Here is a 20,632-nt window from a genome sequence, read left to right as displayed (position 1 = left end):
ACACAGATGGAAGATTTGTTCTCACCATGGATCTTAGTAACTTTGTTGAATGCCTACCTCCCCTTTTTTGAGAAAATATTTTATTTATTTATTTATTTGAACACCAGAATTAGAGAGAGAGAGAGAGAGAGGAGAGAGAGAAAGAATGAGTCTTCCATCTGCTGGTCCACCTCCTAGATGCCTGCATTACTAGGCGATGGCTGAAGCCAGGAGCAAGGACCCTCTTCTAGGTGTCCAACATGGGTAGCAAGGACCCAAGCACTTAAATCATCCAATGATTTTTCCCAGCCCATTAGCAGGGATCTAGATCAGAAGTGGAACAGCTGGGACAGGAACTGCTGCCCATATGGGAGTTTGGCTTTGCAGGAGGCAGCTTTACCCACTAAACAGAAACGCCAGCCCCTTACTTTCCCATTTAAGTTGAGAATTCATGTATTTTCACATAAAGGAAGCACTTGATAGTTTCTGTTAGGCATATGTGTATTGCTAACATCACTCTTCTTGTCCTTTGGGGCCGTTATTCAGTTAAATAAAAGTTAATCAAATACAAGTATGATGCCACAACAGTTCTGATATCTAAGGCGGCTAATAACAACCAATGAGAGGGTAGATACGCAGTTAGTGTGTGCTGGAGAAAGGTGTGACTTGCATTCCGGGGAAGGTAGAGTGGGATGCTGTGAGGTTTCCTCATGCTACTCAGAAAGGTGAAAGGCTAGTTTTTATGTCTGGTGCATGGGTTGTGAAAGATTTCACTAGATCCAAGGATCTAGTGTAAAGATAGGCATTATTCTATATCCAAGGGAGGGATGGGGCAGGCAGGCACCACCTGAATGTTCATGGGGTAAGCACTTAAAAAGGTTAGGGATGAACAGTTTTTTTGTTTGTTTGTTTTCCCTTCTTTTTTGAGGTCAGAATAAAGCAGATGTTGCTGTCTGAAGGACCTTTTAGCCACTGTGTGGGCTGGGACCAAGGCACTTGGATGTTGTTCTAATAACTAGGAAGTTTTAATAACTATTCTGGTAATTGAATGCCCTGTTGTTGGCTGGTACATGGCCAAGCTTCTGACCTAGGGAAAAGCACAGTAGGGGGAAGGGCTTCCCTCTAGAGAGTAAAATGGAGTTACTTAGAAAATAGAGTAGTTTTTGAACTTATAAAATGTATGCATTTTTTATATGTTTTTTTTTTGACAGGCAGCGTGGACAGTGAGAGAAAGAGACAGAGAGAAAGGTCTTCCTTTGCCATTGGTTCACCCTCCAATGGCCGCCATGGACGGCGCGCTGCGCTGATCTGATGGCAGGAGCCAGGTACTTCTCCTGGTCTCCCATGGGGTGCAGGGCCCAAGGACTTGGGCCATCCTCCACTGCACTCCCGGGCCACAGCAGAGAGCTGGCCTGGAAGAGGGGCAACCGGGACAGAACCCGGCGCCCCGACTGGGACTAGAACCCGGTGTGCCTGCGCCGCAAGGCGGAGGATTAGCCTAGTGAGCCGCGGCGCCAGCTTTGCATTTTTTATTTCACTATTGGAAGAGACCGGTACCTGAGATGGCTGGATCAGAGATCCTTACCTCCATGTAAGAAAATAATTTCAGACATGAGATGGAGAACAGCAGTAAGCATGCTAGCAAAATTTAACAAAGAGCGTACCTGACAGAGGAAGCAGGCGTCTCAGTGAAGAACCAACTGTCTAGTCTTCATTGAGACTGGAGTTTTTATAGATATGGATATAGCCTGCCATTTCTCCTTTCCCCATCCTCTTCTGGGATTCTGGTGTGTAGAGGGTTTTTTGAGTATGGGATTCTTGAAATTCTTCCCAGTAATCTGTCAGTATGGTGTCATTGGACCTAATAGCCCCACTAGCATAGGGAGGGGAAGATTCCCCTAAACTGCATCAAGGAGAGGGCTGGTACCCAAGTATAAAGGTTGTGGGACATGGGCAGGACTTTTTAAAATTTAATTTAATTTTTAAAAATTTATATAAAGTGAACAAATTCCATATACACAGCTTTAATAACATAATCATACTTCCCACCTTACCTTCTTTGCTCCCTCCTTCACTCCCATCTTTCCTTTCTTTCTTATTTTTTTTAATTTTTACAATAAAATGCTTTCACTTTATTTTTTAATCACAAGCTTAGCCCTCCACTAAATAAAGACTTCAACAACTAGAAAGTAGAAAAAAAAATCACTGTTCTTCTAAATGTTTCCAAAGTGTGTGTTTATACTCCCTCCCTCATTCAATGCATACACTCACAATTTTGCTCCACAGCCCCTCTCACATACCTAGGCTAATGCACAACTTGCTATCTAATGAACTAAAGTCTGAACAAGACTGATAAGGAGAAAAAAAGGGAACAAAAGATTAGAGGTATTTTTTCCTGCCTTCCTGTTCTGTTTTATATTCCTGCCTTTTTCATGATGTTTCTTCTACTTTTGTTCTTTCCTAAAGAGATACTTATTTAAAATTGTTTTATGTGCCCAGTTGATTATATTATTGGTGAATGAGTAGCTCAATTGTCAATTCTGGGATAGCTGTTAATCACCAGGCACTTGGATGAGGTTGAGGCTAGTTTAGGCTACCAATTCAGTTTTTGCAGGGTGCTTTTTATCTGATTGTCACAGCAAACCCTTTTTACAAATAAAGCAAAGAGACAAAATCTATTCCAATGTGGCGTGGGATAAGTGAATAAAATTCTAAGAAGTTTAGGGACAACCCTCAACAATGAAGTACATGGTTGAAATTATTATACTCTTTTCTGTTCTGTGTGGACAGATAATTTAATTTGCACATGAGAATTTATGAATATGTTCTTTTGATTCAGTGGGGAGTCTTATTTTCTTTAAAAGATAATATTAATCATAAAAACACTTGAAGAATATTTATCTACCATACATTTAAAACAGTTATTATTCTATCAAGGTATTCTGTCATTGGTTTTTCTAGGCCATCTTTTCAATATATTCATTCATTTCACCCCAGCCCTTCCAAACTTTTTTTTTTAATTAGGAATCAAATATGAGCCAGACACCATCATTAAGCATGATATGAGAAAGATCCACTACTTTCAAGTCATAAGTACTTATGTATGCATATTTGAGTATATGACATGCTATTTTGGATGGAGTTAATTATTTATATTCTTTTTAATTAACATGCATGTGTTTACATTGCTTTCCTAGGAAACTCATGTGAATTTTAATAATGCTTCTTCTAGTAATTTTTATTTGCCTGGAACTGTGTTTTAACTCTGAAAGTTGTCAATCCCAGAAAACTTATAGTCCAGAGGTAAATTTATCCATGGTTTAACTGACAAGTACTCTCAGAATCCTGGAGAAGTTCGAAGGTGGGAATAGAATCCTCAAATTAGTATAGAACAGGCTGGCGCCATGGCTCACTAGGCTAATCCTGGACCTGCAGTGCCAGCACCACAGGTTCTAGTCCCGGTCGGGGCGCCGGATTCTGTCCCTGTTGCTCCTCTTCCAGTGCAGCTCTCTGCTGTGGCCCAGGAGTGCAGTGGAGGATGGCCCAAGTGCTTGGGCCCTGAACCTGCATGGGAGACCAGGAGAAGCACCTGGCTCCTGGCTTCAGATCAGCGCAGCACGGCGGCCACAGCGCACTGGCCATAGCGGCCACTTGGGGGGTGAACCAACGGACAAAGGAAAACCTTTCTCTCTGTCTCTCTCTCTCACTGTCTAACTCTGCCTGTCAAAAAAAAATTGAAAAAAAAAATAGTATAGAACAAATGATTCCTTGACACTAGCCCAGGAAGATAAATCCAAGAATGGGAAATCATTTATTTTTGGTAATATATTCCTAAGAAATCAACAGAAGAAAGGGAGAAGAAGTGGGAGATGGAAAAGGAGAGGGAGAGGAAGAAAGTAATGGAGAATGAAAAGGAGGAGAGAGGGAGAAGAGGAGAGAAAATGAGTTTTTCACACCAAACATAGGGGATTTAGCAGATGAACAAGTCTGTATTTCTCGACACGCCTTATGTGGATACATGAGGAATTTTTTTTACTGTGAATTCTAATTTAGAGTTAAAAATACACACACATATTATTCTCAAAATAGATCTGAACTATACAAAAAAGAAGTATCAATATCTCCAGTTTAGAGACAAACAATTCAAGAACCATTTGAGGAAATTGCCTGAGGATACACAGCCGTTTAACGGTAAAATCAGGCTTTTAATTGAGATCTGTTTGATTCTAAATTACTGTTTCCTCCTCTTGTCTCCTACCTCTAAATCTGGAGCTGACATCCAGAAGTTTTTATCATCCCAAGGTAACAGGCAGCTCTTAAAGCTCTTGAGTTCTCTGAAGGAAAAAGAAGAACCATACAATAGGTTTTTCTACTTAATTCAATTCACATGCAATTCAATTAATATTTATTGAGGGTCTTCAGAGGACTTGAAACTACACAGTATTCCTAATGAGGTGAAGTTTGAAAATTTCAGTCTTCCTGGTGTTAGAAATGAAGACTTTTCCTCCTGGCTTTTAAGAAACTCTCATTCCTTCAGTGCACATCAAAGAACATTTGAGGGCAAAAGGGCTTCTTTTCCTCTATCTAAAATACTCATGGTGTTTTAAGGAGTCACTATTAACAGAATGTTATTATTATATCCATCTCCAATACTTCTAGACAGATGTGCAACATTATTAGAGCAAATCTGCCTTGTGTGTGACTATTCTGACCTCAGGAGGCAAATGTCCAATAATGACAGTCACTAATAATGTTAGTAACTTTCATGCAAGTTTTAATTCCCTCTTTGTTAGCCATTTTATATTTCAAACTTCCAAGAATCTTTGGAACACAAGGGAAACAATGCCATGGGATTCTAGTTTCCATGATTTTCAGTTTAAATTTCTCTCATCTGTTCTTTTATTTGTTGCTTCATTTATTCAACAAATATAATGGAGCTAGAGACAGTTGACATAATAATGAATAAAGACACACTCTTTCCTACAATGGGGCAATCTGGTGAGGCAAACAATGGAATAAAAATATGGATCCAGGAGAGATGGTGTGATGGTCAGGAAAGCATGGAGTTAGAAGCACATAGAAGAGGCTCCTAATATGGGTAAAGAGTACTCAGAGGGAGACGTCTTTTAGAGGTGGTGTCCATACATCTCATTCAAAGGTGAAGGATAAAAATAATTATCTCATGTGGACATTGAGGTTGGGGCACAATGAGGTAGAGGGACCAGTTACAGGATCAAGGGGTAATGATGTCACTTACTAGAGGCAGCACAAGTTTATTGTGAGTAGTGACTAGAGTGTAAAAAACAAAATAGTGGCCATGGGGAAGGCTGAAGGGGTTGACATGACTGGACTGTGCAAGGCTTGCCTTACATGTTAAAGGGAATATGCTTAACAGACCACTGACGAGTTTAAGTCAAGGTTAAATGTGTTGTCAGTGTTTGTTTGGGGGAAGAGTCCATGTGCTACAATATGGAAAATGTGTTGGCAACAGACAGCCTCACAGTGTCCATTACAGATGACAGACAAAAAAGTAGTTGGGCCAGTTTGAATCTGGTTTGTGCTCCTTCCATTCAGTTGTTCCTCCATCTAGTGAGAGATGTGGGGAAGACAACTTCATCCTGAGTGACTCTTTCTCTGGACCTTTTTAGAAGCCTGTACTTTTTTTTTTAACTTTTATTTAATGAATATAAATTTTCAAAGTACGATTTATGCATTACAATGGCTTCCCCCACATACCGTCCCTCCCACCCACTACCCTCTCCTTTCCCACTCCCTCTCCCCTTCCATTTACATCAAGATTCATTTTTGATTATCTTAATATACAGAAGATCAGCTTAGTATACATTAAGTAAGGATTTCAACAGTTTGCTCTCACACAGAAACATAAAGTGAAAAATAATAGATGATTTTTTTTAAATGATGATGAAATCGGATCAGACCTATTGTCATGTTTAATCCCAGTGAGAGTCAAGTTGGGAGTTGATAATTTCTTTTTTTTTTTTTTTTTTTTTTTACAGAGGATCAGTTTAGTATACATTAAGTAAAGATTTCAACAGTTTGCACCCCCATAGAAACACAAAGTGAAATATACTGTTTGAGTACTTGTTATAGCATTAAATCTCAATGCACAGCACATTAAGGATAGAGATCCTACATGAGGAGTAAGTGCACAGTGACTCCTGTTGTTGACTTTACCAATTGACACTCCTGTCTATGGCATCAGTAGTCTCCCTATGCTCCAGTCATGAGTTTCCAAGGCTATGGAAGCCCTCTGAGTTCTCCGATTCTTATCTTGTTTAGACAAGGTCATAGTCAAAGTGGAGGTTCTCTCCTCCCTTCAGAGAAAGGTACCTCCTTCTTTGAAGACCTGTTCTTTCCACTGGGATCTCACTCGCAGAGATCTTTTGCCAGAGTGTCTTGGCTTTCCATGCCTGAAATACTCTCATGGGCTTTTCAGCCAGATCCGAATGCCTTTAGGGCTGATTCTGAGGCCAGAGTGCTATTTAGGACATCTGCCATTCTATGAGTCTGCTGAGTATCTCACTTCCCATGTTGGATCACTCTCCCCTTTATTTATTCTATCGGTTAGTGTTAGCAGGTACTAGACTTGTTTATGTGCTCCCTTTGACTCTTAGTCCTTTCATTATGATCAATTGTGAACAGAAATTGATCACTTGGACTAGTGAGATGGCATTGGTACATGCCACCTTGATGGGATTGAATTGGAATTCCCTGGTATGTTTTTAACTCTACCATTTGGGGCAAGTCAGCTTGAGCATGTCCCAAATTATACATCTCTTCCCTCTCTTATTCCCACTCTTATGTTTAACAGGGATCACATTTCAGTTAATTTTTAACACTTAAGAATAACTGTGTATTAATTACAGAATTAAACCGGTCATATTTTGTCTGTTCTACTTAATAGAAGCCTGTACTTTTTATAAATACAGATGGAACCAAAGTTTGGTGTTGCCTTAGGAGAGTTTACCTGGGAAAGACAAGGAACACATCTTGCTCTTTGAAATTGACTTTAATGTTGGCTAAAGACAGGTTGAAGATAGGACCCGGGAGGTTGGAAATGGTGGGAAAACATCACCAAGGTGAGTGAATATCTCCTCTGCGTGATGCCCTATGACAAAAGGAAATTATGCAGAGGCAAGGCTCTTCCTCATTGCGCCTCCTAGTCTCTGTGTGACAAGGACCCTTAAGGTTAAAGGACATTCCACACGTTTCTATACTTATAACACACTGAAATAAAGAAGAGATCAGTTCATGCCAGTCTTGGGAAGACCTTAATAAATAATGTCATTCAAGGAGGCTGAAGGAGGCCTCCAAATTCATGCCAAATTATTGATAAAAGGAAAATAAAACAGATTTCTCCCTCATTGAAAACAATGAATGATTATGTTTGCTGTGAACCGATTTTCCTCTGCAATTTGTCTGACTTTCACCTGTGGTGTATTTCTTTCCTACCCAGTCATGTAAATATGCATGCGTTTTTCTTTTTTCAAATCACTGATGTAATAAATCCCTGGGGATACTTTTTTCACCTCTGCTTTATCCCCAGTCCTACATGCAGAAGTTTGCATCTGGAAAATTGTCAATAATTATTGATTGGCCATCAGTAGTGGAGACTAGATAGAGAATGCTACATAAACTCACATCATGAGGAAGAACCTCTAAAATTTGGCCTGGAAATATACCAGGAGCACTATATCAATCATTTGATTCATATTATTTTCTATTATCCTTGCTGCAATTTTGGGGTACCTCTCAAATTCTGATCTTGGGGAACCCAATTACAGGAGTAGAGTTGATGGAACAGTATCGACCTTATCAGCACTGAAAGAGTTGGGCAAGAATGTGCATTAGAGTTCGTCCAGATTTAGAAGTGCCAAGATGATCACGGTAGCCTGGTCTGCCCAGAGCACTTATTTCCTGGGAAAACTAGAGCGTACATTCTCTACAGGTTTACAGGTTTAAAAAAAGGAAAGAAATGGTGCAGAGCTATGAATTCCACATTCTTTGTCCCAATTAGGTCAATGAGCAGTGGAGGGAACCTAGAAGTCTTTGTTTATAAAGGTCCTACACAGAAACACACAACCTTCCCTTCCACAGTCCTTTCATTTTTTAAAGGAAATAGATGCAATTAATTTACCTATTTATGAAGGAGAAAATGAAGGTTCTGCAAGTAGACTTGCTCTAGGTCACAGGGCTAGCAAGCAGCAGGTCCAGATTTGAAACAAGGATTGTTAGCAGGTCCTGTAGCTCTGTATTACATGACTTGACTTCCTCCCTCTCTAAGGTGTTCATTCCAATTCCCTTAGTCAGTTCCAAGGAAATTCTTTAAATGGATGCTGATTTATTAGCACACTAACTTCATTTGTTAGGGTATTTTTCTGGCATTTGAATGGAGACTGATGAAGGCCAAGTATTTGGCAGTGCTCTGCTATTTCAATTGCAGGTGAGATTTTCCTTGTAGCTGAACAAGTGATAGAGAATATAAATCATGAAAGCTAGGAGAAAATGATTCAGGACAGCCATGATCAACCATGCTCCCCCAGAGAGTGTCCTTATTGTGTGTTACTGAACCAGATGGGCTGGGTGAAATCTGCTCCACTGAAAGACTTCTCCCATAGGCCACTGGATCACCTTAAAAGTAAAACTGCAGCTTTGTGCAAGAAGAATACATAGAAAGTTGTATCTTTTTTGATAGCTGAGGATCAGGGGGTTGTAACTAAACCACCCTACCTGGCATTTTCTAGGTTTCTCTGAAAATATCCTGAGTCCATAAGAGGGCAGGGACATAAGAATCTCTGTTTTAAGTTCATGTCAACCTGTATTAGATCTGACAAAGCAGAACATAATAAAATTATAGCTGGAAGGGGCTGAACATATGGCATCTGGCATCAAAAAAAAAAAAACTCAAGAGACTCTCAGAAATTCATTTCATCTTTCAGAACTTCTTTTTCCTTATTGATAACATCAGTTGATTTCTGTTTTATCTACTCAAATTGGAAACTATGTTTACAAAATAGTGGTCAAACTCTAGAGAAGTGCAGTGTTAATAATGGAGAACTTAGAAGTGAGTAGATTTAGTTTTCAATGCTGGCGGTATTGCTTATTGGTGATTTGACTTGGATAGCCACTCAGCCTCTTGGAGCCTCCGATTATCTACCTAAAAAACATGGATGGATAATAATAAAATCCCCCTTCTGGGGATGTATAGGAATGATGTAAGTAAAATATTACGTATAGTTCTTGACACATAATAAACATGCATTTAAGGGTAGCTGATTTCATTCTTACTATAATATTGGACACTATTGTTATCATCTGGACGTTAGCAAAGATACATTTATAGAATAGTGTAAACAGAAACATTTCTTGAGAAGTAACCTAATGTCCACAGGCTTTTTGGAGATACTCAAGATGATATGTCTCTCCCTACTACAATTATTACTTGAATTAGGACCAAGGTAAAAATGATTTCTAGCCTTAAAACAAACATATTCCTGTTTTCTCTTCAGAAGGGATATTTTTTAATCTTGTAAATACATTTCTCTATTTTCTTTCTTTCTTTCTTTCTTTCTTTCTTTCTTTCTTTCTTTCTTTCTTTCTGACAGGCAGAGTGGACAGTGAGAGAGAGAGAGAGAGAGAAAGGTCTTCCTTTGCCGTTGGTTCACCCTCCAATGGCCGCCGTGGCCAGCGTGCTGTGGCCGGCGCACAACGCTGATCCGATGACAGGAGCCAGGTACTTATCCTGGTCTCCCATGGGGTGCAGGGCCCAAGTACTTGGGCCATCCTCAACTGCACTCCCTGGCCACAGAAGAGAGCTGGCCTGGAAGAGGGGCAACTGGGACAGAATCCAGAGCCCTGACCGGGACTAGAACCCGATGTGCCGGCGCCGCAAGGCGGAGGATTAGCCTAGTGAGCCGCGGCGCAGGCCTATTTGTTTTCTTTTTTTTTTTTTTTTTTTTTTTTTTTTATCTTTTATTTAATGAATATAAATTTCCAAAGTACGTCTCATGGGTTACAATGGCTTTCCCCCCCATACCGTCCCTCCCACCCACCACCCTCCCCTTTCCCACTCCCTCTCCCCTTCCATTCACATCAAGATTCATTTTCGATTATCTTAGTATACAGAAGATCAGCTTAGTATACCTTAAGTAAGGATTTCAACAGTTTGTTCCCACACAGAAACATAAAGTGAAAAATAATAGATGATTTTTTTTTAAATGATGATGAAATCAGATCAGACCTATTGTCATGTTTAATCCCAGTGAGAGTCAAGTTGGGAATTGATAGTTTCTTTTCTTTTTTTTTTTTTTTTTAACAGAAGATCAGTTTAGTGTACATTAAGTAAAGATTTCAACAGTTTGCACCCCCATAGAAACACAAAGTGAAATATACTGTTTGAGTACTCGTTATAGCATTAAGCCTCAGTGTACAGCACATTAAGGACAGAGATCCTACATGAGGAGTAAGTGCACAGTGACTCCTGTTGTTGACTTTACAAATTGACACTCCTGTTTATGGTATCAGTAATCTCCCTATGCACCAGTCATGAGTTTCCAAGGCTATGGAAGCCCCTTGAGTTCTCCGACTCTTATCTTGTTTAGACAAGGTCATAGTCAAAGTGGAGGCCAATGAGCTAACATTTGTGTAAATCCTGTTTTATTCAAAGGCTCATATTCAATGAAGCCTAAAATGATTTATTTAATTTGACACAATTGGTCATTCTTGAAAATTTTGAACTTTTTAATTTTTGGACAAACTACTCTTTCTGAAAATTCTACCTCTCTTCTTGCTTCTTGCACTCTGGGTGCCTCATTTATTCCACATTTTTATTGCCATATTAGTAAGCTTTTCCTCAATTCTCTTGACAAAGATCTGAGAGAAACTACTCATGAAGGGAGGAGGCATGGTTTGCACTATGTTCTGGGAAGTTTGCAATCCAACATTGAGGTGCCTCATTAGTTTAGCATCTCATAAAGGTGGCAATGGTAGACTGTGTATCATATGTGGATGAAACATCATATGGTAAGCCAGAGAAGACAGAATTATACAGTCCTACATAAGCCACACTTTCACTAGAATTACTCTCCATTGACATCCTCCTAATGACCCAAAGGACTCTCACCTGGTCCATCCTCCAGTTATCGCAAATGAATCTGCACTCTACTCTATTAGTAATACCAATCCATAATTTTGAGACTTAACCATTTGCATGCATGACTTGAAGAAATAAATCATATTCAATTATAGTAAATGTGTTATGCCCACAAATAAGCTAAAATATCATTTACTATCATCTATACAAAAAAAAAAAAAAAACCTGAGGCATAGAATGATTTGAAGATTACTGACAAACAAAATTTTCCCCACTGGTTTTACTGTACCATCCTGCTGAATGATCTAGTTTATGTATTGATCTGAACAGCAATGCTGGCATAGAAGAATACCAAATTTATACTTGGATCTCTAAACTATCTCTTGAACATTCAAATGTTATTTCAAAATGAATAGTCAATATCCTAAAGTCAACATGTTCAGAATCAAAGCTAATATTCCTTATTTGAAAATATTCTTTTTCCTGTAGACTTTATTTTTCCAATACAATTAAATAATTAATGAAGTAATTTTTAGCATTCATTAGGGTATTAGCACTGTGTTATGTATGTTTTACATACATTATCTTACTTAATTCTTAGAATAACTCTGTAGGATAAGTTTACCATTATTTCTATCTGAGAAATATGTTGTTTGCCCAATAGCAGTTGTAGCCCTTCTACAGATAAGACATTGAATTAAATGGCATGTCCTAACACATGTGTGCCAGCAAATTTGTTGGAGTCCTCTTTCTTCTTCCCTTGTCACATTCAATTAGTCATCCATACCTGATAATTTATAAACCAGTAGTTCTCATATACTGCCATGGATTTGAATCACCTGTGGACATTAAAAATTGAATGCTTTGGCCCACACTCAGAAATGTTAACTTAATTGATTTGGGCTGTATCCTTGTTATAAGAGCTGCTTAAATCCACATAATTCAATGGATAGCCAAATTCAAAAGGTTTAATTCTCTATGTATATATACTTGGGTCATCATCTCCGCTTCCTCTACCTTAGCACAGTTTCATGTTCTCCGAGAAATGGCAATATCCTTAATCTGTATCCTGTTCTTCCATCTTAATTCTTTGCCATCCATCCTTCTTGATGACTGTCAAAATGATCTCAATGTAGTGCAGATCTGACCAGCTCACTGGATTAACTCTGCCCATGGCTTCCTATGGCCCTTAAAGCAAAGTCCCAGATCCCCTTTCATCCACTTCTAATTGTGCTTGTTAAGTTCCTTCCTCTGAGTAGAGATGCCTCAGTGACAAAACTCTTTGCTAGAATGCACATTCCTCTTTTAGCAAAGTCTTGCTCTACTCTGTAGGACTGTGCTTAGATGTCTTCTGTTTCTGAGGTCTTCTTTATTGACTCCATCCCTGATGGAATCATCTGCTCCCTCCTCTGTTCTAATCCATAATGTTGTTAAAACACAATTCTGAAGTAACAAAGTCTACTAGAGTGTGCGCTCATTGAGAGCAGGAAATGCTTCTCTCATTTTTCTGTCTTGTTGATGTACCATGTCTTATAACATAATTATTATGTGTAAATAATGATAATAGCTAGAGAATTAAAAAAACACATATAATAGTAGTTTTTTTAATGTAACATCCTTTTATTTTTTTATTTTTTTCTTTTATTTAACTGAAGTAGGATAGTTCCATGCCCAGAAGAGATTTATGAAATTGTACACTATTGTTGGGTACCAGAACACAGAAGAGTCCTGCACTCCAGCACAGACGGTTGTGTTGATCTTGAGAAAGTCAGTTCGCCTCTTGATGTGACAGTTTTCTATTTTGTAAAATGGAGACAATAATTTTTGAATTTACTTCATGAGGTAAGTAAAAGATTTTAATGTGGCCCTGGCTATAAGATGATTAGCATGGTATCCTGCACAGAGACTATTTAATATGTATTTTATTTTACTTCTCCATGAAGCCTTCCTTGTTATGCCAATCTTCAGTGATGCCTCCTTTTTCTTGTTTGGACTTATTTGCTTAATAAATATTATTGAATTCCATTATATGGCACAAACTTATCTGAAGTGTTGTGCATTTAATAATTATTAACTTTCAATCAACATTTATTATTTACATGCCATTGTGTATGTAATGAAGTCTTATGCATGAGGAAGCTTCGAAAACTTTTAATAATAGGATTAAAAGATAAGTTCGTCAGGACTGGTATTGTGGTGTAGCGGATAAAGCCTGCTACACCAGCATCCTATATAGGCTCTGATTCATGTCCCAGCTGCTCCATTTCTAATCAAGCTCCCTGCTAATGACCTTGCAAATGTAGTAAAAGATGGCCCAAGTCTTTGGGCCCTATTATGCATGTGAGGGACCCAGTTGAAGCTCCTGGTTCCTGGCTTTGGCCTGTCTCTGCTCTAGCTATTGCAGTCATCTGGAGAGTGAACCAGCAGATGAAGATATCTCTCTCTCTCTCTCTCTTTCTCTCTCTCCCTCTCCTTCTGTAACTCCGAATTTCAAATAACTAAATACATGTTGTTTAAAAAGATAAGTTCATCTTGGTGAAAATTTTTTTGAAATTAAAACATAGTGTTTCCCAATTTGCTTTCATTTTCCAATCTTTGTATGCATACATTTAAATGATCTATTCTTCAATTCCATTTTTCATACTTCAAGCATTTTGATGTATGCTCATGTGTATGTGGTGTGTCTTTGTGTTTAAGTATCAGCAGGGGAAGCAGCAGAAAGTCCTGCCTCAAAGAACTTACTTTATAGTGTGGAAAGAGCGAGAATAAACAAATCAGATATATAGAATACATAATGGAGGCAAGTGCTATGGAGAAAAAGAAGAAAACAACAAAAAAGTGCTGGGGAATGATTGTATATTTTAGAAGAGTGGTTAGCTGTGTACTTGTTGAGAAAGTCCTATTTGATGAAGACACACATATGATAGAGAAATCAATCATTTATGTATTGGGGAGCCCTAATTCCAGGCAGGGGAATAGCAAGGAAAGCAATGTAGTCGTAGCAGAATGGCAGTGTGGATAGAGGTGGGGATGGAGTCTAGAAGACACAGGGGAACATGAGACTGGATGGAATAGGTTTGGCCATTGGTTTTAAGGATTTTGAATTTTACTCCTGCATGAGATGAGAAGCAACTAAGGAGTTGTGAGTTTAGGAGTGACATTACCTGACTTGCTTGCCAGGTTCAGTCTAGTCAGAGGGTCAAGGACAGCCTGGATAAATAAATACAAAATAAGGGAGACTTAGGAGAAATCTGGATGAGAGAAAATAGAGCCTTGCACTGAAATGGTAACAGTGAAGATAGTGATGAGTAGCTGGGTCCGGCATGTGTTTAGAGGTAACGTAAATCAATCTGTTGCTAACTTGGATGTGAACAAAATATTTTTTGTTCTAAGTAACAAGAAAAATGGAGTTCCCATGAACTGTGACCAGGGAGTCTATGGGAGGAGAAAATTTGATGGGGAAGAATGGGGAGGTTAAATTTGAAAATAAGATTGAGACAAACAAGGAGAAATATCAAGTACACCATAGTATACGCCAATCTGAAGTTTAGAGAATTGGTCCAGATTAGAGGAAAATAGAGCTTTTGGTGTATAGCTAGCACTAGAAGAAAGGAAAGGGAATGAGATCACCAAGAGAATGAATGCCAATATAGAAAAGAGAGAGTCCAAAGGTTAAGCTGTGAAATACTCTAACCTCAAGGCAATACATTGACAAGTAGATGTAGACAAGACATCTGGTGGGGAGCAAGGAAGAGTAGCAGTGAGGAACCAGGAAAACCAGGATGCAGTGGAGAAAATATTTCAAGGATGAGGATGTGATCCACTGTATACTAAGGTGCTGGACAATAAGCCAAGACAAAGTCTGAAACTTGACTGCTAGGTTTAGCCGTATGAGCAACAATGACAACCATGACAATGAAAATTTTGGTGGAGAGATGGAAATGACAGCTTGATTTAAAGGTGTTGGAGGGAAAATGTATGAGCTGCCCACTTACCAGCTGTGTATCTTTGTCCAAGTTGCTGAACTTCAGATCTTTCCTCCCTCCCTCTCTGCTCCCTTCCTTCTTTTTCTAGGTCTGTAAAGCAGGGTAATAATGTCTATTTAATCAGGAATTTATAATGCCATGTATGTGAAGCATGGCAATTTATGATGTGTCCTAAATATGATAGTTCTTTTCTTCTCTGTCAGGATCCAACATTTTGAGTCACCAGTGGCTGGGTTAAGATTTGCACAAGTAGATATTCATTAAATGTCCATTGATGCAGATGAATTAAGTCCAGTTCTCATTATGGTCCAAATGCTTGATTATTTGTTTAGCAAACGAACAAGTGTTCCTATTAAAGGTGAAAGCACAGTGCTGGAGGCCACCATCAGCTTTTCAGGAAAGAAGACTTTTGGCTCAGAACTCCATGGAGCTTCTAACTGTAAATAAAAATTGCAGTGACTTCTGCTTGGAAGTGGGGATGAGAGGTCTGAGAGTAAGTGCACTCTGTCCGGGGCAGCCTCCTGCGGAAATGATTTCCAGAGCAGAGTGCCAAAGTGCTTTCGTAAATGACTCTGGCTCACCCCTTTTCCTATCTCCTGCCCTGCATATGCAACATTTATAAAAATAAACATTTGCAGGAGGCATTTGGGAGGAGGCCAGATTGGAGCACCCTGCAAAGAAAATAGATACAGCAGAGAACTTAGAACTCCCAAGAAGAAAGGGGGCTTTCAGGAGAGGGAAGAGAGGGATCAGTGGATATTAAGGAAGCTGATGGAAGGAGAAGTATGTATGAATTTCAAGCTTCAATCTTTCCAAGCTTAGCTTTTTCTGTCATTCCCTAAGCTGTGTCTCATCCCTTCAAATATAATGCATGGTCATTGGAGTAGGGTGCCTCAAATGAGTACTCATTTTTTTTTTTTAATTTGGATTATTTATCCAGGAATGACATGTTTCTAGACACCCACTTTGAACTAGGAACTCTGCTCCTACTATCACATCAATTGGGTGTTAGATGGTCTATAGCTAAACAACCTGTTCTTCGTGCTTAAAATTTAGCTCTGCATTGCTACACTCAACTCAGCAGACATAATACCTTCTGGTAGTAAGGATTTCTGCATCACCACTCTGGTGGAACCAGACTCTTCTTCTTGTACACTGCAGTACTCTTCAGAGTTCTCTCACTTATCACCTGTGACAGAGTGTAAGATTTTGTTTCACTCTCCTGTGTGTCTCACTGCCTAGAGCAGTGCCTGGGCTGTTGTTGGTACTGTGTTCTGAATCTCAGTGTCCATGCCCAGATTCACATTTTGGAACCTAATACGTGATAGTACTAGAAGGTATGCCTTTGGGAAAACACTAAGTTGTGAGAGTGCTAGCTTCCTGAGTGGGATTTCCATCCTTGCGAAAGAGATTGAAGGGGGAATCTTTGCCTCCATCTGTGAGGAACAGGCCTCCTTTATCACACAGTGAATCCCCTGGCACCTTGATTTTGGATTTCTCATCTGCGAGGACTGTCAATGACAAATTATGTTTATTATGAATTATCCAATATAAGAATTTTTGTTACAGTGGCATAAATAGGTTAAGAGAGCAGTTATTCAAATAACATTAATGGACTTCAAAAAGTTCATGGAAAATGGAATTTAAAGATCAGTTTATTTACTTTTTTAAAGATTTATTTATTTCTTTGAAAGGCAGAGTTACAGGCAGAGGCAGAGAGAGAGAGAGAGAGAGAGAGAGAGAGAGAGAGGTCTTCTACTGCTGGTTTACTCCCCAGATATCTGCAATAGCCAGAGCTAAACTAATCCGAAGCCAGGATCCAGGGGCTCCCTCCAGGTCTTCCATGCAGGTGCAAGGGCCCAAGCACTTGGGCCATCTTCAGGTGCCTTCCTAGGCCATAGCAGAAAGCTGGATCAGAAGTGCAGCATCCGGGACTCGAACTGGCACCCATATGGGATGCCAGCACTGCAGGTGGTGGCTTTAACTACTACGCCATAGTGCCGGGCCCAGTTAAGTTTTTTTTTGGTGAAAAATTTTTTGATCCAAGCATATTTTTTCATAGTATACATTTTCCATGAGTTATATTGAAGACCTCTCATATAAATAAATGATTAGCATGACCACTAGTCAATTATTTTATGTATGTCTCCACTATTGGACAGTGAATAGTTTTATGGAAAAAGTGTGGCCAGCTTCATCTCCATTTTTCTGTGTTCCAGCATATAGAAGTTGCTTAGAAAATGTTAATGGGATAAGGGTATAACCAAATGCTTTCATCTTTAGATTTCTTTTAAATTATTTTCTAATTTCTTATATAGAATACTCTAATGTGTATTACAGAAAATAGAGAATGAGACAGAAAGCACTTGAAGGGAGGTCACAAAGTAAGATAGTAATAACCATCATGGTTATCATATTTGACAACTATTTGCTGTTGCACTCATCGACTCAATTATTTGTTGAGCATCCACTCTGTGCACACACCATTCTAACAATGTGAGGCACTGTAGGAAGAATGGATATGAAGAGGTACAGTTAAAGACCAGTGGCAAGATAAGAGTACTAGAGAGGGCTATGAAAAGGCATAGTAGAATCCAGCTTGATGTTGTCCGAGAAAAACTCTGAGAGGAAATAATATTGAAGCTAAGGATGTGTTGGAATAAATTGTTTAGTCAAGTGATAAGTAGCCTGGAGTGTACGGAGAAGTTTACCAAGGCAAAAGAGTTAACATTTACTTTTTTTTTTTTTTTTTTTACAGGCAGAGTGCACAGTGAGAGAGAGAGACAGAGAAAGGTCTTCCTTTTGCCGTTGGTTCACCCTCCAATGGTCGCCGCAGCCAGCTGATCCGAAGGTGGGAGCCAGGTGCTTCTCCTGGTTTCCCATGGGGTGCAGAGCACAAGGACTTGGGCCATCCTTCACTGTACTCCCGGGCCACAGCAGAGAGCTGGCCTGGAGAGGAGCAACCGGGACAGAATCCGGCGCCCCGACCGGGACTAGAACCTGGTGTTGCGGCACTGCAAGGCGGAGGATTAGCCTATTGAGCCGTGGCACCGGCCAACATTTACTTTCATATTAAAACATGTATGTAACAAAGTTGAGGACCATTCAGTAAAAAGATAGAAGCTCAACATGGCCAGATGGAAGCTTGCAAGTGGATGGAGGCAGCAGGTGGTGAGAGAAACACAAGGTTGAAGAATGTAGGATATATTTCAAGTAAAGATCTGTTATTTATGAGCAGTTTAGATTTTGTCCATTTTATTCCTTCAATGTTGATCTCCATATACAGATAAAATTATTAGTAAAATAGGCTATCCAGAACTAGTAAAACAAGTACAGAGAAATAAATTAGCTGAAAATCTCTTGTTGCTAGAAGACTTCAAAACTTCAGCACTCTCAAATCCAAATCATGCCACTTGGGATGGAAACTATGTAACAACTTTCATAGCAGTTATAATTAAATGGTTGGGTATGTCTGGATTCAATGTTTTCAGAAATATTCTATGGGTCTAACTGTATAGTACAAGAGAGAGCAAGGACTGATTCATGCTGTCTTCCTAGGAAGGTTGAGAAGAAAGAGCAGGCAGCCCCACCTGTCAAGGATCTGGCATTTCCTGCAAACGCATTGTGCAATTCTCAGTTACACTACACAGACCACTATTTATTGGTGAATTTGTTCTAAATGATTATGATTCTTCATTTACTCCTTTTCCTTGTTGGAACATTTCTCTGCCATTACACATAACAGAGATTTTCCTAGAAATCCAGAAAACTACTACTGCATGCCAATAAGACTAGTGATTATGAAATTCTCCAAATTCAAAAACAGTTCATGTAAGTCAAGTAAACCAGAAGGAAATCTTACCACTGGCCTGTACCTCTCAGTTTGTAAACTAACATGAATTATGCTGGTCTAATAGCAAATGCCTTATCAGTGACTGTCACCTATAGATGATGGCTTGTTTACTGCCATATGTAGCATTTGAATTAATCAAGACTTAGGTATTGAAAAATGTATGGAAATTAATGTCAATCTTCCCATAGTAAGATATTCATACTTCTTTGTTGGTGCTTATCATATATTTTCTTAACATGATTATAGAACATTTCACTAGGTACTTAGTACATGTTTATTAAATGCATAAAGAACTAAATTGATTAATATAATAAATAGGTAAATAAGTAAAAGCAGATAGAATTAATTCTTACATGGCTCTAATTAGGTATTTTGAGCACAGGAACTACATATTTTTACCTGCATGTTGCCATTAAGTCCAGCATGGTATTTGATGTGTAATGGTTTGCAAATTAATGTACGTACATTACTTGGGAATATTATTACTCCTAGGAGAGTCTATGCCTATATTCTGTGGACATAGTCCACAGGTACAGAGTATATTCAATGTATAGTTTAAAAATTCTCCACAGTGCCTAGAATATTATTTGGTGCTTAGTAAGGTTAGATCAAGCAATACATATTTTATATCATCTTTGGGATTTGTGTGTCTTCAAAAGTGAGTCATGCCTGCTGTTGGAGGAGCCTTGGAGGCTTGAGATGGGTGCGGCCTCCCAGTGGAAAGAACAGGTCTTCAAAGAGGGAGGTGCCTTTCTCTGAAGGGAGGAGAGAACCTCCACTTTGACTATGACCTTGTCTAAACAAGATAAGAGTCGGAGAACTCAAGGGGCTTCCATAGCCTTGGAAACTCATAACTGGTGCATAGGGAGATTACTGATGCCATAAACAGGAGTGTCAATTTGTAAAGTCAACAACAGGAGTCACTGTGCACTTACTCCTCATGTAGGATCTCTGTCCTTAACGTGCTGTACACTGAGGCTTAATGCTATAACGAATACTCAAACAGTATATTTCACTTTGTGTTTCTATGGGGGTGCAAACGATTGAAATCTTTACTTAATGTACACTAAACTGATCTTCTATAAAAAAAAAAAAAGAAAGAAAAGAAATTATCAATTCCCAACTTGACTCTCACTGGGATTAAACATGACAATAGGTCTGATCTGATTTCATCATCATTTAAAAAAAATCATCTATTATTTTTCACTTTATGTTTCTGTGTGGGAGCAAACTGTTGAAATACTTACTTAAGGTATACTAAGCTGATCTTCTGTATATTAAGATAGTCGAAAATGAATCTTGATGTGAATGGAAGGGGAGAGGGAGTGGGAAAGGGGAGGGTTGTGGATGGGAGGGACGGTATGGGGGGGGAAGCCATTGTAACACATGAGTCGTACTTTGGAAATTTATATTCATTAAATAAAAGATTAAAAAAAAGTGAGTCATGAATCACTAATATCAAAATATTAGAATCAAGTTGGAATAGTTCCTAGGTCTCACTCCAAGACCAAGCATGAGATTTTTTTTTTACAAGTTCTTTGGGTGGTTCTGATGCACAGTATTCAGAGGATCCTCTTTTAACCCAAAAGTTACTTGAGAATGGAATTGGGTTATGCATCAGTGACTCTCATGTAATTCAGTATAACACCCAGCGTATACCTATTCTTGTTTATTCAGGGGAGGATGTCTCAAGCCATTTCT

General features: G+C 39.0%; 1 long non-coding RNA gene across 1 annotated transcript in view; it reads left to right on the top strand.

The window, feature by feature from the left end:
* Nucleotides 1-20,243, top strand: part of LOC127493236 (uncharacterized) — a 35,740-nt gene extending 15,497 nt beyond the window's left edge. Inside the window, exon 3 of the long non-coding RNA XR_011385324.1 lies at nt 17,837-20,243. This is a non-coding gene — a long non-coding RNA (uncharacterized lncRNA). The remainder of the gene's footprint in view (nt 1-17,836) is intronic.
* Nucleotides 20,244-20,632: the final 389 nt, after the last annotated feature.

The sequence above is a fragment of the Oryctolagus cuniculus genome, chromosome 1 (genome assembly GCF_964237555.1).
Source record: "Oryctolagus cuniculus chromosome 1, mOryCun1.1, whole genome shotgun sequence".
NCBI lineage: Eukaryota > Metazoa > Chordata > Mammalia > Lagomorpha > Leporidae > Oryctolagus > Oryctolagus cuniculus.
Note: the sequence above shows the minus strand (reverse complement) of the source record. Positions and strands in the feature narration are given on the sequence as shown.